The sequence below is a fragment of the Mus musculus genome, chromosome 7 (genome assembly GCF_000001635.26).
Source record: "Mus musculus strain C57BL/6J chromosome 7, GRCm38.p6 C57BL/6J".
NCBI lineage: Eukaryota > Metazoa > Chordata > Mammalia > Rodentia > Muridae > Mus > Mus musculus.
This window is the reverse complement of record NC_000073.6, coordinates 38,901,161-38,922,402: the sequence shown is the minus strand read 5'-3', so window position 1 is coordinate 38,922,402 and position 21,242 is coordinate 38,901,161. Positions and strand designations below refer to the sequence as shown.

Sequence of the window (21,242 nt, the reverse complement as noted above, 5' to 3'; positions counted from 1 at the left end):
TGACAGCAATATCCATACAGATTTTGCAAAGCTTCTCCCCTCGTAGGCACCTTACCTGTTCTTCAGTACTAATGTCTTTCTGCAATGAAGTTTCACTTGACTCATCCTGCGTAAATTAAATTAAATAAAGCCAGGGGTGGAAAATGTCGGAAAGCTTGGCTGAAGAGGAAATAAAAACTGAGCAGGAGGTGGTGGAGGGAATGGATATCCCTATTCACTCCAAAGATCCTGTCTCTACAGAGAAAGCCCCAAAATGGAAGTTCCCCAGCCTTCCACATTCCTCCAATGGCTACTCACTTCAAGGCTCATCTGCAAGCCCCATTAAAAAGAAAAAGACACCCGGCTTACTGAACAGTAGCAATAAGGAACAGTCAGAGCTAAGACATGGTCCGTTTTACTGTATGAAGCAGCCACTCCCCATAGACCCTGTTGATGTTGTACCGCAGGCCAGATGGAATGACTTCTATAGCTGGGTTTGTCACCAGGAAGGACAAGTTCTTTGCTGTGAGCTCTGTCTCAGGGTTTATCACACTAAGTGTCTGAGACAGACATTACAACCAGAGGGGGACTGGTTTTTGTCTGGAATGTAAGAAGATTGCAGTAGCAGAAAGCATCGAGACGCAGAGCAAAGCCATGGCCATGCTAACCATTGGACAGCTGTCCTACCTGCTCAAGTTTGCCATTCAGAAAATGAAGCAGCCAGGGATGGATGCATTTCAGAAGTCCGTTCCATTGAAGCAGCATCCCGACTATGCAGAATATATTTTTCACCCCATGGATCTTTGTATATCGGAAACGAATGCAAAAACGAAGATGCTCAGCTATACAGAAGCCTTCCTGGCTGATGCCAAGTGGAGCCTGCATAACTGCATTATTAATAATGGGGGAAACATAAGTTGATGCAAATAGCAAAACCATAAGTTGATGCAAATAGCAAAAGTTGTCATCAAAATCTGAGAGCAAGAGATGAATGAAATTGAAGTATGTCTAGAATGTTATCTTGAAGCTTGCCAAAAAAATGAGATAACTGGTTTTGTGAGCCCTGTAGCAATCTGCACCTTTTGGTCTTGGCGAAACTGAAATTGTTTTCATTCTTTCCAGCGAAAGCTCCGAGAGACAAAGATGGGCAGGTTGATGCCCGTTTCTTTGCACAACATGACAGAGCCTGGGTTCCAGTCAATAATTGCTACCTCATGTCTAAAGAAATCCCCTTTTCTGTGAAAAAGACTAAAAGTATCTTCAACAGCACCATTCGAGAGATGGAAGTTTACTTGGAGAACATACAGAGGAAGTTTGGGGTTTTTAATTACTCTCTGTTCAGGACGCCTTACATGCCCAATAACCAGGACCAAACGCTGCTTGATCCCAGCAACCCCAGCGTCGGCACTGTCAAGACAGACAAGCAGGAGAAGGTGAAGCTCAATTTTGACATGCCAGCGTCCCCTAAGATCATTCTGAGCAGGTCTCTTCTGAGCGGGGGTGGGGCATCAGTCTCAAGATCTCCCTGTCTGACTTGCCTCTCACTTGCACTCTTCTGTGCACATGGGCTCTGATGTGGAGCATGGCCCCAAGAAGGAGGCCCCATCCAACCACTTCAGTGCAAGAGTCTATGGACTTCCTTGATAAGAGCAGAGCTTCTCCAGGCTCCTCCAAGACTGAGCAAGCAGGGAGTTTGTCTGGCAGCCCAAAGCCTTTCTCTCCACAAGTGCCAAACCTGGATCGAAGCAAAGCTGAGATGGACCTGAAGGAGCTGAGTGAGTCAGTCCTACAGCAGTCAGTCCCTGTGCCCCTCATCTCTCCCAAGCAGCAGGTTCGAAGCCAGTTCCAGCTCAGCCTGGTAAATACCATAGAGTTGCAAAGCACAGCTATGCATAAATGAGATCTCAGAGGATGTTTACACAGCCGTGGAGCACAGTGATTCCGAGGGTTCCAAAAAGTCAGAGAGCAGTGACAGCGAGTACTCCAGCGATGAGGAACAGAAGCCCAAGAATGAGCCAGAGGCCCCCGAGGACAAAGAAGGGAGTTTGGTGGACAAAGAGGCCCCTGCCATCAAAAGGAAGCCCAAGCCCACAAACCAAGTGGAGGTCAAAGAGGATGTAAAGAGTAACTTGCCTGTCAGTGAGAATGTAGACCTTACACCCACCAAGGACGGGGCTAGTCCCGAGCCTGAGAAGGACTTTGGAGAGAAAGCAAAGCCATTACTTCATCCCACAAAGGACAAACTAACGGGAAAGGATGAAACAGTTTCTCTCACAGTGCACTTGGGCTTGATTTCAGACTCAGAGAACAAACTTGTCATAGACTTAGGAGAAGATCCTTCTGGGCAGGAGGCTCAAAAAACAAAACATAACAAAAAAACCCAAACTAAAATAAAAAAACAAAACAAACAAACCAAAAGAAAAAACAAAAACAGGAAAGAGTCCAAGGTGCTGTCGCATAAGCAAGATGCCACCTTCCACTTTGGCAGGCAACCAGCCTCCCCCAGAGTGGATGGTACTCACCCACTGAGCCACACAAGCACCTGCAGCTGGGGTTACCGTGGCAGCCACCAGCAGCATGATGTCTACCATCACAGTCACAGAGCTGGGTTCTGCCTTCACAGGAAGCCCAGTGAAGAAGCAGAGATTGCTCTTACTGAAGGAGACTGTCCCAGCTGTGCAGCGGGTCATGTGGAATGCACCAACTGTTCAGGAGAAGGAGATCAGCTCATTCACATCCACTATCGTGCTGGTGACCAGCTGGTGACAAGCACACCGCCGGCAGGCCTTGTCAGCAGTTGGGGCTTTGCAAGCACCCTAGCATCGGGGATCAATGCCAACCTGCTGCACATTGTCACCGCCTCAGCCAACGTGGTTGCACATTGCCAAGTACACTAGCAAAATGATGGACACCATAAAGGGGACGATGACAGAAATCTACAATGATCTCCCCAAGAACACCACTGGGAGCACAATAGCTGAGATTCGAAGGCTGAGGATTGGGATTGAGAAGCGGCAGTGGCAGTACCAGCAGGAGCTCCACAAGATGAAGCACGACTTGGAGTTGACCATGGCTGAGATGTGGCAGAGCCTGGAACAGGAACGGGATCGGCTCATCGCTAAGGTGAAGAAGCAGCTGAAGCTGGAGAACCAAGAAGCAGTGGTGTGGCAACTGCCAGAAGGAGGCCGTTTCCACTGGCTACTGTGACTACACCTGTCAGCAGGTCCACTGGCCCGAGCACATGAAGTCCTGTACCCAGTCTGCTACGGTTGGTTACTGTCCTTCAGCAGGAAGCACATGCCGAGGCAAGCACAGAAACAGGAAATAAGTCATCGCAGGGCAGCTCCTCCAACACACAGTCAGGACCTTCAGAACAGGCCAGCGCCCCCAAAGAGAAAGGAGTCAGCAATGAAGAACAAGGACTGTAACTAGACCTTTTGACCTTTCTGGCTCCTGAGAGATGCCCTCCTCCATGATCTTAGGCTCTAACCAAGACTTTGTTAGCAAGAGGTGTGACAAACAGCCTGTCTAGACCCCAACCACTACAGACCACCAGCCTCACCCCAACTACCCAGACCAGAAATTCCATTCCACGGAGCAGCAAGGAATGTTTGTGGAGCATCAGCGAGGAGGAGCGAGGGTCATCTAGGTCTGAACACAGTGCAGAGACCAGCAGGAAAAACATCATGCCCAAAGGGTCCCAGGAGTCTCTACCACCTTTCGAATTCCCAACACTCAGACTCTGCCTGTGGGCTTGGCTGCAGGACAGCAACTTGACTCATCCCAGCTCCTGCCTATGAGCCAAACACTTTAGGTGTAAGTAGGTACACTTTCTGATGTCACTGACCTAGCATACTTTTCCTTTTCATATCTATATGGACCTTAACTTATTAATAAAACAGAAAAGCAAGACTATATATATATGGAATGCTTTGATAATCCAGGGGCTGGATAGTGAGACCACTGGCCTCACTGTGGTGGCAGGACTGGGCCCTGGGGTTGCTATTCTCACATAGGCCCTTGTCATCAGATAACCAGGGGAGGGACTCACTGTTGCACACTATGATCGGGGCTGTTAGGCTGTGCTGTCCTGGACCAGCCACAACAAGCCATCCATCTACCTCTCAGCTATCCACCCCTCACAGATCCTATAATACGATGTTCTAAAACACAAGCTAGCTGGGCTCGAAAGACACAGAAACAAGTGTGTGTGTGTTTGTGTGTGTGTGTTTATGTGTGTGTGTCTGTACGTGTGTGTGTGTGTGTGTGTGTGTGTGTGTGTGTGCGTGTGTGATTTGTTTCCAGTTATGGTTCCGTTAACACTACATCTGCTGTAGTTCCATTTTGTATGTTGTGTAAAATGAGCATCAATTGAGGCAAAAGGTGAGGTGTGTATATCAGAAAAAATATTAATTGTATATCAGAAAAAATATTAATTGTATATCATTCCAGTACATTCCATTGTACATTTTAGTCTCCTTTTACTTTCTTTTCATTGTTGATAAGAGAATTTAAGATGCACATTGTCCAGCTACTTTACCCCTACTAGAGAAGAAAGGAAGAAACACTAGAAGAAAACAGGAGAGAGAGGGAGAAGGAGGGGGAGGGGAGGGGGAGAGGGAGAAAGGGAAAGAGGGAGAGAGGGAGAGAGGGACAGAAAGAGGGACAGAGAGAGACACAGTGAGTAAGAGAATTTGTGAATGTGAATTGTGGTTGTCAAAAAAACAAAACAAAACAACAACAGCAAAAACAATCTAGCCTTGCTGGCCTTATTTGGGAAGTATAACTGATTTTAACATATGGGAGTATTGTTTTCACATTTTCTTTGTATAAAATTTATATTAAACTTAAATATCTTTTTAAAAAGAGAATAGAATGGAAAAATAGTGGTAATTGTTAGACTGTTTTTAAGTATACATGGAAAAATGTAGAAATCCAGGCTTTTGATCACAATTGTAGGAAACCAAGTGTAGAGATAGAGAAAAACCCTATCTCAATGAATAATATTAATTGTTTTAAATTGCTTTAAAGCAATATTAATCTCCATAGAAGGGAGGAATAACGAAAAACTACATTGTTTTAAGGATACAAGGGAGAAATAATGCTAATTGTTTAAGTGTTTTGGAATATATATGGAAGAATAAAGAAAACCAGGCCTTTGGTTCCTAATGTAGAAAACAAAGGCAAGGAGATAAAGAGAAAGAAACAGTAACAATTGCTTGAAATGTTTTAAGTGTTTTTGAGTTATTTTAATTACCCAATGAAGGTGGTTATAAGTTTGGTGGTATTGATAACATTACTATTTCTTTGGGAGAAAGGTCAGAGTAGAGCAGGCCCTAAGAAAAATGAGACTGCTAAATTGCACCAGTCCATGCTGGGTTACCAGACCAAGGATGTGGTATTTTGGGAGAGAGGTTTGTATTTGTGTAACAGAAAAGGAGCAACGGCTTCAGATGCCTTCCACACTAATATGGATCAAATATGATAGGGGCACAAGATCCCCTGAAGATCTTGGCAACAGACAGGAAAGACTTCAAAAAGACCAAACAGACATGAATGAAGATGTTTTACAATTGTTGTTGATTGAACTAATTCATAAAAAAGACAGTTGTCTGTTACCTGCTCAAATAAGAAAGAATTCATCCTTAACTGACCTATGCAGCTTGCATAACCCATACAAATATCTTTATAGAACTAAAAATTTGGTTGTAAGATTAATATATTATAGAAGGAAACACCAAAATAGAAATGAAACTTGGTTATTTGGCCATTTTCATCTCCTTTTTTCTTGATATGTTTCTCCCATTTCCTCTCCTACCTCTCCTTATATGGCCCAGCTCATGGTCATAAATGCTCATCTGGACACTCCCAGAGGTCCTTGCCTCTGTATACATTCTCTTTTATCTCTTCCACCATTCCTAGGAAGAGTCATGTCCTTTCATTTTTCTCTTTTTCTTTTTTTAAATTTAATTTTATTTTTAATTTGCTTCACACTCTGTATTCCATTCCCCAGCCCCCCATCTACCTGTGAACTGTTCCACATCCTATATCTCCTCCCTACCCACCCCATCTCCATGTGGATGCCTCTACTCCCCACCCCACCTAACCTATAAACTCCCTGGGGCTTCCAGTCTTTTGAGGGTTAGGTGCATCATCTCTTAATGAACACAGACCTGGAAGACATCTACTGTATGTGAGTTGGGGGCCTCTTATCAGCTGGTGTATGCTGTCTATTTGGTGGTTCAGTGTTTGAGAGATCTCAGGGGTCCAGATTAATTGAGATTCATTAACATAATCCACTATATTAACAAACTCAAAGAAAAAAATCACATGATCATCTCCTTACATGCAGAAAAGGCATTTGACAAAATACAATACCCCTTCATGTTAAAAGTATTGGAGACATCAGGAATTCAAGGCCCATACCTAAAGGTAATTTAAGCAATTTACTGCAAAACAACAGCCAATATCAAATTAAATGGAGACATACTTGAAGCAATCCCACTGAAATCGGGGACAAGACGAGGATGCCCACTCTCCCCATATCTATTCAATATAGTACTCAAAGTGTTAGCTAGAACAATAAGGCACCAAAAGGAGATCAAGGGGGTACAAATTTGCAAAGAAGAAATAAAGGTATCACTATTTGCAGATAATATGATAGTATACATAATGTACCCAAAAAATTCTACCAGAGAACTTTTTATTTTTAATTTTTTTGTTCTTTACATACATTAAATCTGGACTACAGGTTCCCATACCTCCAATTATCCCAGTTACCCTTCTAAATTCCCCCTCTCCTAGATCAACTCCTCTTCCATTTACCTTCAACAACAACAACAACAACAACTACATAGCAGGCCTCACAGAGATAGGCATCAATAAACAATGACATAACAATTTATAATAAAACTGTTTGCAGCCATGTCAAGCCTGGACAAGGTAATAGAAAAACTAAGAGGAAAAAGATCCCAAGCACATGCAAAAGAGTCAGAGTTACCCCCTATTCCTGCTGTTGGGGATGGGTCTCATAAGAGCACACAAGAATTCCAGTCATATTTGGTTTATCCTGGGTCTCTCAGCTGACTAACCTCTGGATCCTGGTCAACCACATAGTATGGGTAGTCATCCCCATGCAACCATAACACATATGCAGAGTAACTAGCTCAGACCTATGCAGTTTCCTGATTGTCACTTCAGTCTCTATGAGCAACTATGAGCTCTGCTTAGTTGATTCTGTAGGTTGTGTTCTCATGGTGTTCTCTACCCTTTTAACTCCTAGATTCCTTTCTTCTCATCTTCTTCAGGGTTTCCCTGGCATCACTTACTGTTTGGCTGTGGGTCTTTGCATCTAGTTAGCTCAGTTGCTGAACTACACTTCTTTGATGACAACTGGGCTAGGCAGAGTATCAATAGGAATCATTTCATTGAAAAATATTTCAAGTCCTATTTGGTTCTACCTTGAGTCTCTGGACTGACTAGCCTCTGGTTCCTGGGGATCCACACAATGTCAGGTGTGGACTCCCTTTCTTGACTTGGGCCACAAGTTGGACCAGTCACTGGTTGGCCACTCCCAAAAGTTTGGTGCCTCTCTTAGCCCAGCACAGGCATGGCAAACTGTTAGTTGAAGGTTTTGTGGTTGTGTTGATGTCCTAGTACCACTGATGTTAGCATTGCCTGATTATAGAAGATGAACAGTTTCAGCTCCATACCCACTATGAAGATTTGAAAATAAGAGATTTTCTAGGATCACTCTCATGGATTCTGGGGAAATTCTACTGCACTAGGTTTCTACATAACCCTCTAAATGAATCCAGATTCCAGTTGCCTTCACATTACTCTCTCCCCTTATTCCCCTGCTTGAGCCCTTCTGTTCCCATCCCCATGTGTCCATAGTCTTCTTTCCAGAGAGATCAATGCTGAGCAAGTGTCTTTGTAGTCAGATAGGGGATCCTTTGAGCATTGCAGGACCTTGAGTTAGATCAACTTCCATTTTTCTGAGTAACCTCCATATTGATTTCCATAGTGACTGTGTAAGTTTGCACTCCCATCAGCAGTGGGGAAGTGTTCCCCTTGCTCCATATAATTTCCTGCATTAGCTGTCACTTGTATTATTGATCTTAGCCATTTTGATATGTAGAAGATGGAGCTCCAAAGTAGTTTTGACTTGCATTTCCCTGATGGCTAAGGATGATGAACTTTTCTTTTTAGTATTTCTCAGCCATTTGAGATTCTCACATCAAGAGTTCTCTGTTCAGATCTGTATCCAACTTTTATTGGGTTATCTGGCTTGCTTGTTTCTAATTTCTTGAGTTGTTTATATATTTTGGATATTAGTCCTCTGTTGGATATAAGGATGGCAAAGGAATTTTTCCATTCTGAAGACTGCCTTTTTGTCCTGTTGATAGTGTCTTTTGTCTTACATAGTGGTTCACTTTCAAGAAGGTCCAATTTAGTAATTGATGATTTTAGTGCCTGAACTTTCAGTGTTCTGTTGAGGACATTGTCTCCTGTACAATGCTTTCAAATCTACTTTAAAATTTCTCTTCTATCAGGTTATGTCTATCCCATTTTATGTTGAAGTTTTTTATCCACTTGGACTTAAGTTTGGGGCAGGGTGATAGATATGGGTCCATTTGTATTCTTCTATATGCAGACATCCAGTTAGATGGGTACAATTTGTTGAAGATGCTTTCTTTTTTCCATTTTCTTAGTCAAAAAATCAAGTGTCCTTAGGTGTGTACATTTATTTTATGGTCTTCTATTTGATTCCATTGATCAATCTGTCTGTTTCTATACCAATACCATGAAGGTTTTATTTTTATTACTATAGCTCTGTAGCATAGATTGAAATCAGGGGTGGTGATACCTTTGGGTGTTCTTTTATTATACAAAATTGTTTTAGCTAGTCTGGGATTTGTTTTTCCATATCATATTGAATATTATCTTTTCAAGGTCTGTACTATCATATTTGTATCATATCCAAATAACAAGACTTTGAATTCTTCATTTACAGTTTGGATCATCTTGATCCTTTTCAGTATCTTATTGCTCCAGCTACCACTTCAATTATGATGTAGAATAGATATGAAGAAAGTGCACAGCTTTGTCTTCTTCCTGATTTTAGTGGAATTATATTGAGTTTCTCTCCATTTACTTTGGTTTTGGCTATTGACTTACTGTAAACTGCCTTTACTACATTGCAGTATGTTGCCTTTACCCTTAATTTCTCTGAAACTTTTATCACAAAGGAGGTTTGGGGACTGTCACATTTTGGGCACTGAGAGAGATGAACACTTCTTTTTTTCAGTTTGTTTATATGGTGGATTATATTGATGGTTTTTTGTTTATTGAATCATCGCTGCATCACTGGAAGGTAAACTGTGTGATCATGGTGGATGCTGTCTTCTTAGATTCAGTTTGCAAATATTTTATTTAGTACTTTTGCATCAATATTCATATGTGTAATTGGCCTGAAATTCTCTTCACTGAGTCTTTGTGTGTTTTAGGTGGCAAGGTAGTTGTGGCATCTTAGAATGAGTTTGGCAGTGTTCCTTCTGTTTCTATTTTGTGAAATAGTTTGAGGAGTATTAGCCTTAGTGCTTATTCAAAAGTCTGGTAAAATTTTGCACTAAAACCATCTGTCCCAGGGGGTTTTTTGGTTGGTAGACGTTTAATGACTGCTTCTACTTCCTTGGAGATGATAGGACTATTCAGATAGGTTACCTGATCTTAATTTAGCTTTGGTAGTTGGAATCTGTCTAGAAAATCATCTATTTTATTTAGATATTCCAATTTTGTGGAGTATAGGCTTATAAAGTAAGACAATGATTTTTGAACTACCTTAGTGTCTGTTGTTATATCTCCTTTTTTTCATTTGCGATTTTGTTGTGTACTACCTGATTGTTAGTTTGGCTAAAGGTTTGTCTATCTTGTTGATTTTTTCTAAGAACCATCTCTTACTTTTGTTGATTCAATTTATTATTCTCTGTGTTTCTAATTGACTTATTTCACCCCGATACTGATTATTTCCTGATGTCTATTCCTCATGGGTGTGTTTTCTTTCTTTTTTGTCTAGAGTCATCATATGGACTTTTGCTAGTTTGAGAAGTCCCAATCTCTTTATGACGGCACTTAGTGCTATAAACTTTCCTCTTAGGATTGTTTTCATAGTGTCCTGGAGTAGAAACTTAAGGGTTCTTTGGAAAGGCAGTTGTATTTGATGGTGTTTTCTTGGAGCAAACATGAAGGAGTGTTTTTGTGAAGTGGACACAGGTCAAAGGCTAAGACAGACTTGTGAAAGAATGTTTCATTGAAGCAGGTACAGGAAAAATGATGTTCTGCTAAAGCAAGAACATGAAAGGACAGGTGATCAAGGATTCTTCACTAATAGGAGGCATATATTTGTCCACCCTGCACTGAGTAGTTAAGCTCTATTTGTTGGGACTCCATAGAAAGGAACATATCAAAAAACTTCTGGTTATGTGGTGCAGTTCATTGCCACTTCTGTGGACTTGGGCTGATTGGCAGAGTGATGTCAAGTGATTCTAAGACAGGCTCACATGATGAGGCAAGACGCATGAAGGACACATGATGTTTAGAGGGAGTATAAAAAGAACTAGATAGACAGTGATCGAGGCTGAGCTAGTTTTGCTTATAGAGCTAGTTGTGGAATGCTTGTTGGTCTCACATCTTTTCAGGTCTGTGATTTTCTGAGAGAGGCAAACTTCTTCTGGAGTTCTTGCTGTCCCTCCTGCTGCCTTGTGCTGAGGCTGAGAGGTGTGGTTGTCTCTGTTAGGTTGTGCTACCCTTATTGATTCATGTTTGCTATCCAAAACCTACTGAACTGGATTGCTGTTATATCCATGAAGTGTTTACAAGTGGATCAAGCTGTGCTGCTAACCTGTGAACTGAACTGCTGATTTACAGACAACAGAGATGGGACTTGCTCCAAAGCACCATTTCTAAACAAGTTCACTTCCTCCATATCCTTCCTTTTCTACTAGTAATCCTTTCTCAGAGGTCATAGGCTAAAAGGGATTTTTTCATGAATTTGTGAGATTTCTGTTATTGTTGATGTCAGCTTTAATCCATGGTAATCTTATTTTTTTAAATTTTTTATTAGGTATTTTCTTCATTTACATTTCCAATGCTATCCCAAAAATCACCCATACCCACCCCTCACTCTCCTAACCACCCACTCCCCCTTTTTGGCCCTGGCGTTCCCCTGTACTGGGGCATATAGTTTGCAAGTCCAATGGGCCTCTCTTTCCAGTGATGGCCGACTAGGCCATCTTTTGATACATATGCAGCTAGAGACAAGAGCTCCGGGGTACTGGTTAGTTCATATTGTTGTTCTGCCTATAGGGTTGCAGTTCCCTTTAGCTCCTTGGGTACTTTCTCTAGCTCCTCCATTGGGGGCCCTGTGATCCATCCAATAGCTGACTCTGAGCATCCACTTCTGTGTTTGCTAGGCCCCGGCATATCCTCACAAGAGACAGCTATATCTGTGTCCTTTCAGCAAAATCTTGCTAGTATATGCAATGTTGTCTGCATTTGGAAGCTGATTATAGGATAGATCCATGGATATGGCAATTACTAGATGGTCCATCCTTTCGTCACAACTCCAAATTTTGTCTCTGTAACTCCTTCCATGGGTGTTTTGTTCCCAATTCTAAGAAGGGGCAAAGTATCCACACTTTGGTCTTCGTTCTTCTTGAGTTTCATGCGTTTACAAATTGTATCTTATATCTTGGGTATTCTAAGATTCTGGGCTAATATCCACTTATCAGTGAGTAAATATTGTGTGAGTTCCTTTCTGATTGGGTTTCCTCACTAAGGATGATACCCTCCAGGTCCATCCATTTGCCTAGGAATTTCATAAATTCATTCTTTTTAATAGCTGAGAAGTACTCCATTGTAGATGCATGGGGTTATTTCAGTCTTCTTGTATCTGTTGGGATTTGCTTTGTGACCAATTATATGGTTAATTTTGGAGAAAAGCTCCATGAGGTGCTGAGAAGGTGCATTCTTTTGTGTTAGGATAAAGTATTCAATAGATACTTCTTAGGTCTATTTGAATCATAATGCTGTTAGTTTCTCTATTTCTCTGTTTAGTTTCTGTATGTTGACCTGTCCATTGGTAAGAGTATGGTGTTGTGGTCCTCCACTATTAATGTGTGTGGTTTCATGTGTAATTTAAGCTTTAGTAATGTTTCTTTATGAATGTTGATGTAATTGCTTTTGGGACACAGATGTTCAGAATTAAGATGTCCTCTTGGTAGATTTTTCCTTTGATGAATATTAAGTGTTCTTCCCTGTCTCTCTTGGTTGCTTTCAGTTGAAAGTCTACTTAGTTCGATATTAGAATGGCTACTCCAGGTTATTTCTTGGGTCTATTTCCTTGGAAAAGCTTTGCCTAGCCCTTTATACTGAGATAATGATCATCTTTGTTGGTGAGATATGTCTCTTATACACAACAGAAAGATGGATTCATTTTATGTAATCATGTAATTATTCTATTAGCCTGTGTGTTGGGAAATTGAGTCCCTTGATGTTGAGAGATATTAATGACCAATGATTTTTAATTCCTGTTATTTTGATGTTAGTCTTGGTTGAGTGTATATGTGAGTGCATGCGCATGTGTGTGATTTTGTCTTCTATTGGGTTTAATGGTGTGAAATTATTTATTTCTTGTGTTTTCTTGAGTTTAGTTAACCTCATTGCATTGGATTTTTTTTCTGGTATCGTCTGCAGGACTGGGTTAGTGGAAAGGCATTTAAATCTGGTTTTGTCATGGAATATCTTGGTTTGTCCATCTACGTTGACTGAGAGCTTTGCTGGATATTGTAGTCTGGGCTGATAGCTCTGGTTTTTTGCGGCATGCAAAAGAACTGTGCCCAGGACATCTTTAGTAATGAACTTTATAAAAAACATTGCCATGATCTTTTAGGGAAAATGTCATAGGAAGAGGAACACCTATGCCAAAATATTACTTCCTTTAGCCAGCTAACACCTCAGCCTTCATAGCTTCTACCCAATCTTGTCTTTTACCTCAGATCCTTACCTTGTCATTGGCTACTCCCTGGTTTATGACATCATTTTCTCTCCTACCCTACCAGCATCTGGTAGAATCTTGGGGGTTCCATGGAGCTACCTGTAAACAAATTGGATCACAGGCAACCTATGACCAGTGAGAAATGTCTGCTAGTGGACAGAGGGACCAGTTTGGTGAGAAGATCAGTCAAGGACAACCATTTATCCTGCTCCATTGTAACATGAATTACTGCTATTCCCTCCCACCCTTGCCTTGACAATGTCAGGTAAGGAATGAAGCTTTAAAATGTCGATCATACCTTTCCTTATCTTTAGTATAAATTTAAATCCTCAGAAGACTATGGATACTAAAGATACAAATATCTCAAGTTGAATAGCACATTTAGTTTTGGTTCTTAATAAGAATATGATTTTGGACTGACTATTTAGTCTCAACTGTTTCTTCATCTGCTTCAGGGAGATTACAGTGTATGCTCTAAGCATAGTATAGTTGTGTCTTAAGAGGCAAGGAAACAGGAAAAAATTTCAGGTAATTATTGATGTTGTTAAATTTAACAGAAACATAAAGTAGAAAAGTGTGAAGAATCTAACAGTCCATACCATGATTGGGATGGTCTCCCTCCACTACTGCTTCCCTGTTACTGTTCAAATTCAGTGCTTTTCTAAATGTATCTTTCACACAGGTATGGTGGCACACCTACATTCGTATTTTATGTGGGTACTATAAACAGATTCATCAATGAACACAGTATGTAGTGGTTGAAATAATGAAGATCAGATTAAGTCTACCTTGGACTACAGTAGCCCTGCCTTGACACAAACAAAATAAAAAATACAGGATGAGAGTGAATACCATGTCTAGAGAACTCAATCTATCTTAGTTAAAAAGAGAATGTGGGAGAATCTAAGAGGGGACTGGAATCTGTGAAGTCAGTAAATGCAGTGAAAGAAATCTTGAGGCTGTTATATGAAAGACAGACCCACAGGAACTGGAGAGAGCGAAACAGTCCAAAGTATAAAGATGAGGGGCTAGAAAACATAGATATCAAATAAGTCAAAACTCAGAGAATATCCTAAAGGAACACCAAGATAATTAAAGACCAAATATTGCAAAGAACCACAGATTCAAAATGAAAAAGAATCAAGGCATTGCAATGTCCCAAGTCTTGTCTAGGCAAGCACACTGTTGAGGTTTGTCTGGGTGCTGGTTCCATGTTATATATAGAGGACACAATCCCCCTCTGTTCCCTTGTTCCTACTATCTATCACATCTTGTGAAGAGTTTGCTAAGATTTGTGTACACAGGTTTTGTTGGATAATATCAGTTGGGGCTGGTAACATCACAGTCACTTGTTCTCTGTATAACGCTAACTGACACAGAACCTGGAATTCTCACAATGCTGCCCCTCCAGAAGAGTCATAGGTAAGTAACAGTAACAGAGGAAGAATCAGTCTTATTTGGGGTTGAATTTCTAATATGTTAGCACATCTCAATGTGTCAGCCCTAAACACACAAAAGTACCCTGAAATATTATCAACAAGTCATATAAATGTCTAACAGGTATACTTAAATGATAAGAAGTCATGAATTATAGAAGGAGTTGTAGTGGCACAGGAGGACTTAGAAGGGGTAAGGGATAATTAAGAAACCCAGAATTCACTTATGAAATTCCATGATATATATTTTTTAAGCTCAGAATAAAAGTTACGCTGGTGGATTTGGTAGACATCCATGATAGTACCATTCTAGAAGCAGAGTCAGGCCAAGACCAGTCTTTCTGATTCTAAGGCAAGCCATATCTAAGTAGAGAGACCTGTCTCTTTACATAAAGTAAGATATGCACAAAACAGGGCAAAGTTAGGGGCATGAGAAGTTGTCTCAGGCTCTCCTACCCCTGAACACTTTTGTTACAGTACCCAGATATGAGGTTATATCAGAGTAGGTATGAGAGCAAGATAAAGCAGGTGAAAACGAACTGTGTTTAGAATAGAGCAAAGGTTACCAAGTCAACTAGGCACTGATTGCCCACACAGGAAGAACAGATATCAAGTGAGTGTCATCATGTCCAGTACCAAGAATTAGTCTGAACATTTGGAAATATTCGAGGGAACACTGGTCTAGAACCACTCTCCCAGACAGTAGGACCTGGAGCTAGCTCCCCAAATGTCACTAGAAAACATCCATCTCATTTTCCCACTGTCCTCTTCCTTCCCTACAGAAAATTTCCAAAGCACACCTATTTTTGATACAGAAAGCACTCTACAGCTCTCTCTGCCTGTGCTGAACAATTCCACACCCTTGGGAATAGTGTGCAACTACGCCAGTGCCTCCTTCCCACCTGTGAGTTCAGCATGGCTCCTGCCATCAGCATCCAGAACTTCTCTCCAGCCACTCATGGGCACTGACTACCTTAACCCAAATTCTAGCATGACTATGCTGACAATGCTGAGTGACCAGAGCCAGGTCTCCAACTCCACACTCTCCTGTCCAGGTATTCTTGAGTGGAATATCACAGGAAGCACAGACTGGAGGGCACCTGCACCCTAGGAATTCAATGTTTCCTGGACACCACAATGTCCTTATCTACATCAGTCTAGTGTAATAAAATTTTAGATCGAAATGCCATAGCACTTTCTATACAACATTGTCTGCTAGCTTTATTCAGGCCACACTACCTGTGGTGCTAAATCAAGAATATAGCCTGGTACATTCATACCAGGAGGGTAGCCATATATATTACTATGAGCACAACAGCCTGGGACCTCTGATACCTGGGGAACTCAGACAATGCCTTCAGGACTATGGCTCTGCTTCTTCCCCTGAGAGTCAGGCCTCTGCCCCATCACCAGAGATGGTGATGGTGCTAAAGAAATGTCCAAACACCTCTCTCTACCTCTGCCACCATGTATTGCACATTTGCTCAAGCCATGCTGTACAACAGTCTTCCTAGTAAGTAGTGAGTCAGGAGGGGAAGGAGTGGGATCTGCAATCCACCTTTCAGTAATGGATGTCCCACACAGAGGGAGAATGTGGGTCCTTCCAGGTTAAGTACAGCTGTGGCTTTCCATCCTCACCTTCAGGCTCTATCATGAGAGAGCGTGCAAGGCATAATGAGTAGTATCCACACTAAGTTAAGTTATGCCCACAGAGCACACCACACTCATACATCACTGCCCAATGTGATCAGTCTCATGTCCCAACAACACTGTAATCAACTCTTTCCTGGTATGTTGCTCAGAGCTATAGTAGACACCAAAGAATTGTGTGTGTGTGTGTAAGTATGTGTGACTGGATCATCCATAAGTTAAAATTTTTCTGCAGATTAACACAGCAAAGAACCATGCTAGAGAACATATTCCTCCCAGATCCCAAACACTTGTCCTGGAATTCTCTTACGCTTAAAATAATATAGTGAGTTAGATGCAGTGCATGTACCACTGCTGAAATTGCCATTCTGTGACTTCTTTTTTTTTTCTTTTGCTGTGTACTTCAGAGGAGACCCATGACGAAAATTTTAAGATTATGTAGACATGTTCTCTAATACTGAGACACACGCAAACCCAAGGATTTCAGTTTCTTATATCAATTTTCATGCCACTTGTAAGAAGCTTGTGAAACATGGGACTGGAGGAAAGCCTCTGTTGTTGAAATTCTTGTCTGGACTGGATTTGGATATCTAAACCCATGTAAAAATCCAGGCTTCTGAGAGTATCTGTGTAATGCTGTTGGCACAAGTTCACAGAGACAAGTTCTCAGAAGTTATTGACCAGATAACCCACCTAATAGTAAAGCTCCAAGGAAATGAGAGGCAATTTATCTTTTTATACAAAGGGGAAGGGAAGTAAGGACCACACGCCAAAGGAATTCTGAACCTTACCATGTTGGCTATGCATCCACACATCACACAAACTCAAAGGAACACAAAATCATCTGAGAAATCCTGACATGGCATGGATACCAGAAACAACAGAGCAGTCACCATCTTTCTGCAAACATAGCAGGCAGCTCATAGAAATGCCTTTCCCATGGCTGCAGAGGCCAAATTGCTGTTCACCACCAAAGAAGGTCAGGACTGGAACTCAAGCAGGTCACGATACAGGAGCCAATGCTAAGGCCATGGAGGGATATTTCTTAATGGCTTTCTCAGTTTGCTCCCATATAGAAATCAAGACTGCCAGCCCAGGGATGGCACCACCCACAATGGGCCCTCCCCCTTTGATCATCAGCTAAGAAAATGCTCCACAGTTGGATTTCATGGAGGCACTTCCACAACTCAAGCTCCTTTCTCTGTGATAACTCCAGCCTGTGTCAAGTTGACACACAAAACCAGCCAGTACAAATGACCCTTATCAACTTGACACACAAACTTCACTATTAAGTTTCAACCCTTACTTTCTTATTCATCTCCAAGATCCAAATAACTTTAAAAGTCCCAAGGTCTTTACATATTAAAAGTTCAATCCTTTTAAAATTGCCAATATCTTTTAAAACCAAAGTCTTTTAAAAATTCAAAGTCTCTTAACTGTGGGCTCCACTTAAAACACTTTCTTCCTTCAATAGGGAAAAATGTCAGGGCACAGTCACAATCAAAAGCAAAATCAAACTCTAACCGTCCGATGTCTGGGATCCACTCATGATCTTCTGGGCTCCTCCAAAGGCTTGGAACACTGCTCCAGCTCTGCTCTTTGTAGCACACACTTTTTTTTCTAGGCTCCAGATGCCTATATTCCACTGCTGCTGCTGTGCTTGGTGGCCATTTCATGGTGCTGGTATCTCCAAAACTCTGCTGTCTTCCACTGCAACTAGTCCTCATAAATAGCTTCTCATAGGGTCTCATCATAGTGGCAAGCCTCAATTCCTTTGCAGGACTCCTTCAGTTCTTGGCCATCAATTGCAACTGAGGCTGCACTTTCACCAATGGCCTTCTGTAGCCTCAAATGCTCTTAATGCCTTCAACACCAGTACCACCTGGGTGACTCTTACACATTACCAAGTCCAGCTACAACACAAGGTACAAACTTGCCTATCTTCCTAGAAGATTTCACCTCACAATGTTGGTCTCCTTTTAATCACCGATAATTTCTTAGCTCCAGCTAACCAGCATCAATAGTCCCACTAACACAAAGATTCACTTTAGTGGTTCTGGTATCTTGTTCATCACAGCTGATTCTTCAGCCCCAGCTAATCAAAACTGAAATTTCACAAGTCAGGCCTCCATCTTCTGCATTGATCTCAACCATGTCTTCCAAGCTCCTACACAACATCCCACAGAGCATTTAACACCGAATGGATCTTTTAGCCCAAAGTTCCAAAGTCCTTTCACAAACAAGGTCAGATTATCACAGGGATACCCCACTATGCTGGTACCAATTTCCCTGTAGTGCTACAAAAGGAGAAAATCTTATTTACCGTGTACTGACTTCTTCCTTGACTCTTTTGCAGTGGTGGAACTGGATACATCCCTGGGATTGTCGCCTTCAGGCCAAACACTTTCTCTGCTACAGAGTCCAGAATTATACATCACTTGCACCACAGTTTCCCAGAGGAAGACACCATCTGTTGATGGGGACGGGCCATTAACAACCCCTATCCGTAGCCATGCAGAATTCCTCGCCTTGCCTGCAGCTCCAAGCTCTGAACAAACAGAGATTAAAAACATGCATGAGATGGAAGTTGAGCACTTGATGCCTCGGGATGCCTATGAGGATACTAAAGAAAATCAAGACCCATCATTCCTCCCTTTATCACACCCTGACTTGCAGCAGACTCTGCACTGCACTGACACTGGGAGAATAAGACAGACATCTGCTTCTGACAATGCCAGCTTGGGAGGCATCCGCCTAGGTCTGGAAGAGAAAGGAACACTGAACAGTTTGATGGTGTCTACTATTGACTTTGCAAATATCACTACATTGGTGGCAGATATTGACCTTCCCCAACTCTTCAACTTCCTCACAGGCCTAGATCAATACAAAGATACAAACAGCAATTGAATCCAAAAACTCCACAGTCATCTGGAGGGATCAGGCCCAAGAAAATTCCAGAGTCGTCAGTGGGTCCTCTGACCAGGTGAGAAAGAAAGACCATGACACCTCTGAGTTGATTGATGGAGCTCCTCAGGCCAAAATCCAAAACTTGGATCTGGTGGAGGGAGAAGGGGCTATGGCCAGTGTTGGGGTCAGTGGCAGGGCTATTGACAACATGGCTAAGGACTTGGAGGGCAAAGCTCCCAAAGTGCCACCCATCATGCCCTGCAGAGCTAGGGGACAAGGGCAAGACAAGACCAAATGGACCAGAGAAAATAATTCCAAGAAAACAGAGGAGCTCAAGAAGTCAAGGACAGAGTCAAAGCTGAAGAGAAGCCCACCATCCCCAAGCCAAGATAAAGAGGGATCTACCCGAGCTTAGCCACAGCAGCTTCAAAAAGCCTAGAACCCACCTTGGCATGCACATGCTGAAGTCTGAGCAGGTCTTCCACCCTCTGGGGATGAAGAGTGAGAAGAAAGCTGCCACCACTTCTTCCCGGGCTCTGGGAACTTCTAGCAACAACAAATATCCCGGGCCAGGTCCAGCCACAATAGTACTACAGGATATGGCTCATGAGTGCCAGGGCCCTGACAAAACTCCAGGCAAGGTTCAGAGAGCAGAGAGCAGTGCTCTCAAGGAGTGTCCATCTCAGTCTCAGTATGAGCTGCCCCCAGCTGGGAAGGTCAGGTTAGTAGCTCTGCCTTTCCCAACCCAGGACCATCCTCAAGCCAGACCTGTTTCTAGAAAGCCCCTCAATCTGGCTTCACACAGGCCCACTACAGCTTACTCTGAGAGGTGTCATTTTCTCTCAGCTCAGCTTACCACACTCAAGCCATCCCAACCACCTTCTATCAGCAAATCTTTGATGGCTTCTGCCAAGCCAGCTCTGCCAATTTCTTCCAGTTCCACACGATCTAATGTAACCAACATCATCTACATTAGCACTGGGCCTCAGTCAGGCACCTTGAGGCCTACATCCTATAGAGAACCATCTCAGACTTCCCTCCAGATGGAGCTTCTTTCTGCTGCCAAGAACAAGGTTCCAGCACCTCTTGAACCTCAAACTCAATATCTGTTGCAAGACTTCAGCTGCCAACCCATTCCATGGAGAAAAGTTGACATTCTGGGACCAGTTGTCTCACAGCCCATCACAAAAGAGCAGAGGCCAGGGAGGGAGGCCATGAAGAGGAGGGCTCAACAGGAGTGAGAGAATGCTGCCAAGTACACCTCTCCTGGGAAACTGCAGCTTTTTCTCCAGAGGGAAAAAGATATGGAAATTTCCCCATATTATGGCTATGCAATGTAAGAGCTGCCCAGATCTTTCAGTGTGGACAAGGATAAATATAGACACTGATACATACATATACATGAGTAGTATATGAATGTGTAGTAGTGACATGGGTACATCTGTGTTATGTAAATGTTTGTTTATAAAAATTGACAGACAAATTTTCTATCATACTTGTAAATATTTGACTGGAGAAATTTAAGTCAATCCTTTAATTCATGGTATATAGTGGATTTGTTTTTATTCTCATGACTGATTTTTAAAAATCTAGGTTGCTCAAGTGATATAGGTTACATAAATATATCATATGATATAAAATTCTGATAATATTTATTATTAAAGCAATTCATCAATAGCTATAGTGGTAATAAATTTATTCTCCTTGATAATTTCATTGTACTAGTCACTGAACATGGTGTGTTCCCTAAAATTTATACTGTAATCTGAAGACACTCGAGCTGTTACCAGTTCCTCTCACCCCAGCTCTTACTCATTATTCTGTAACAGAACTTTTCCTGCAATTTGTGAGATGAAATACAGGCTTTCATGTATATACAACCTAGCACTCATACACGAGAAAAACATTATCAGGATGAATATGTTTCTGAAATGGATTGAATTAGATAAATGTATTTGTCTCAAGTTGTATCCATTTCTGAAAATAATTTATTTTAAAGTGTGTGTCTCCTCTTTATATATTCTTTGGCAACATGTGTGTGTACTTCCAACAAAACAAGATAAGGGTGTCAGAACTCTGGTTCTGGAATTGAGGAAGGCTGAAAGGCACCATGAGAGAGCTAGTAACTCAGACTGGGGTCTCTCCAAGAACAATATGCTGTTGTGTATGCTGAGACATCTCACCTGGCCCAGGCAGAATGCCGATTTGTGTAA

At 41.9% G+C, this 21,242-nt stretch overlaps 2 pseudogenes; both read left to right on the top strand.

Moving 5' to 3' along the window:
- Positions 225-4,840, top strand: Gm21152 (predicted gene, 21152; annotated as a pseudogene).
- Positions 13,098-20,517, top strand: Gm21142 (annotated as a pseudogene).
- The last annotated feature ends 725 nt before the right edge of the window (positions 20,518-21,242 follow it).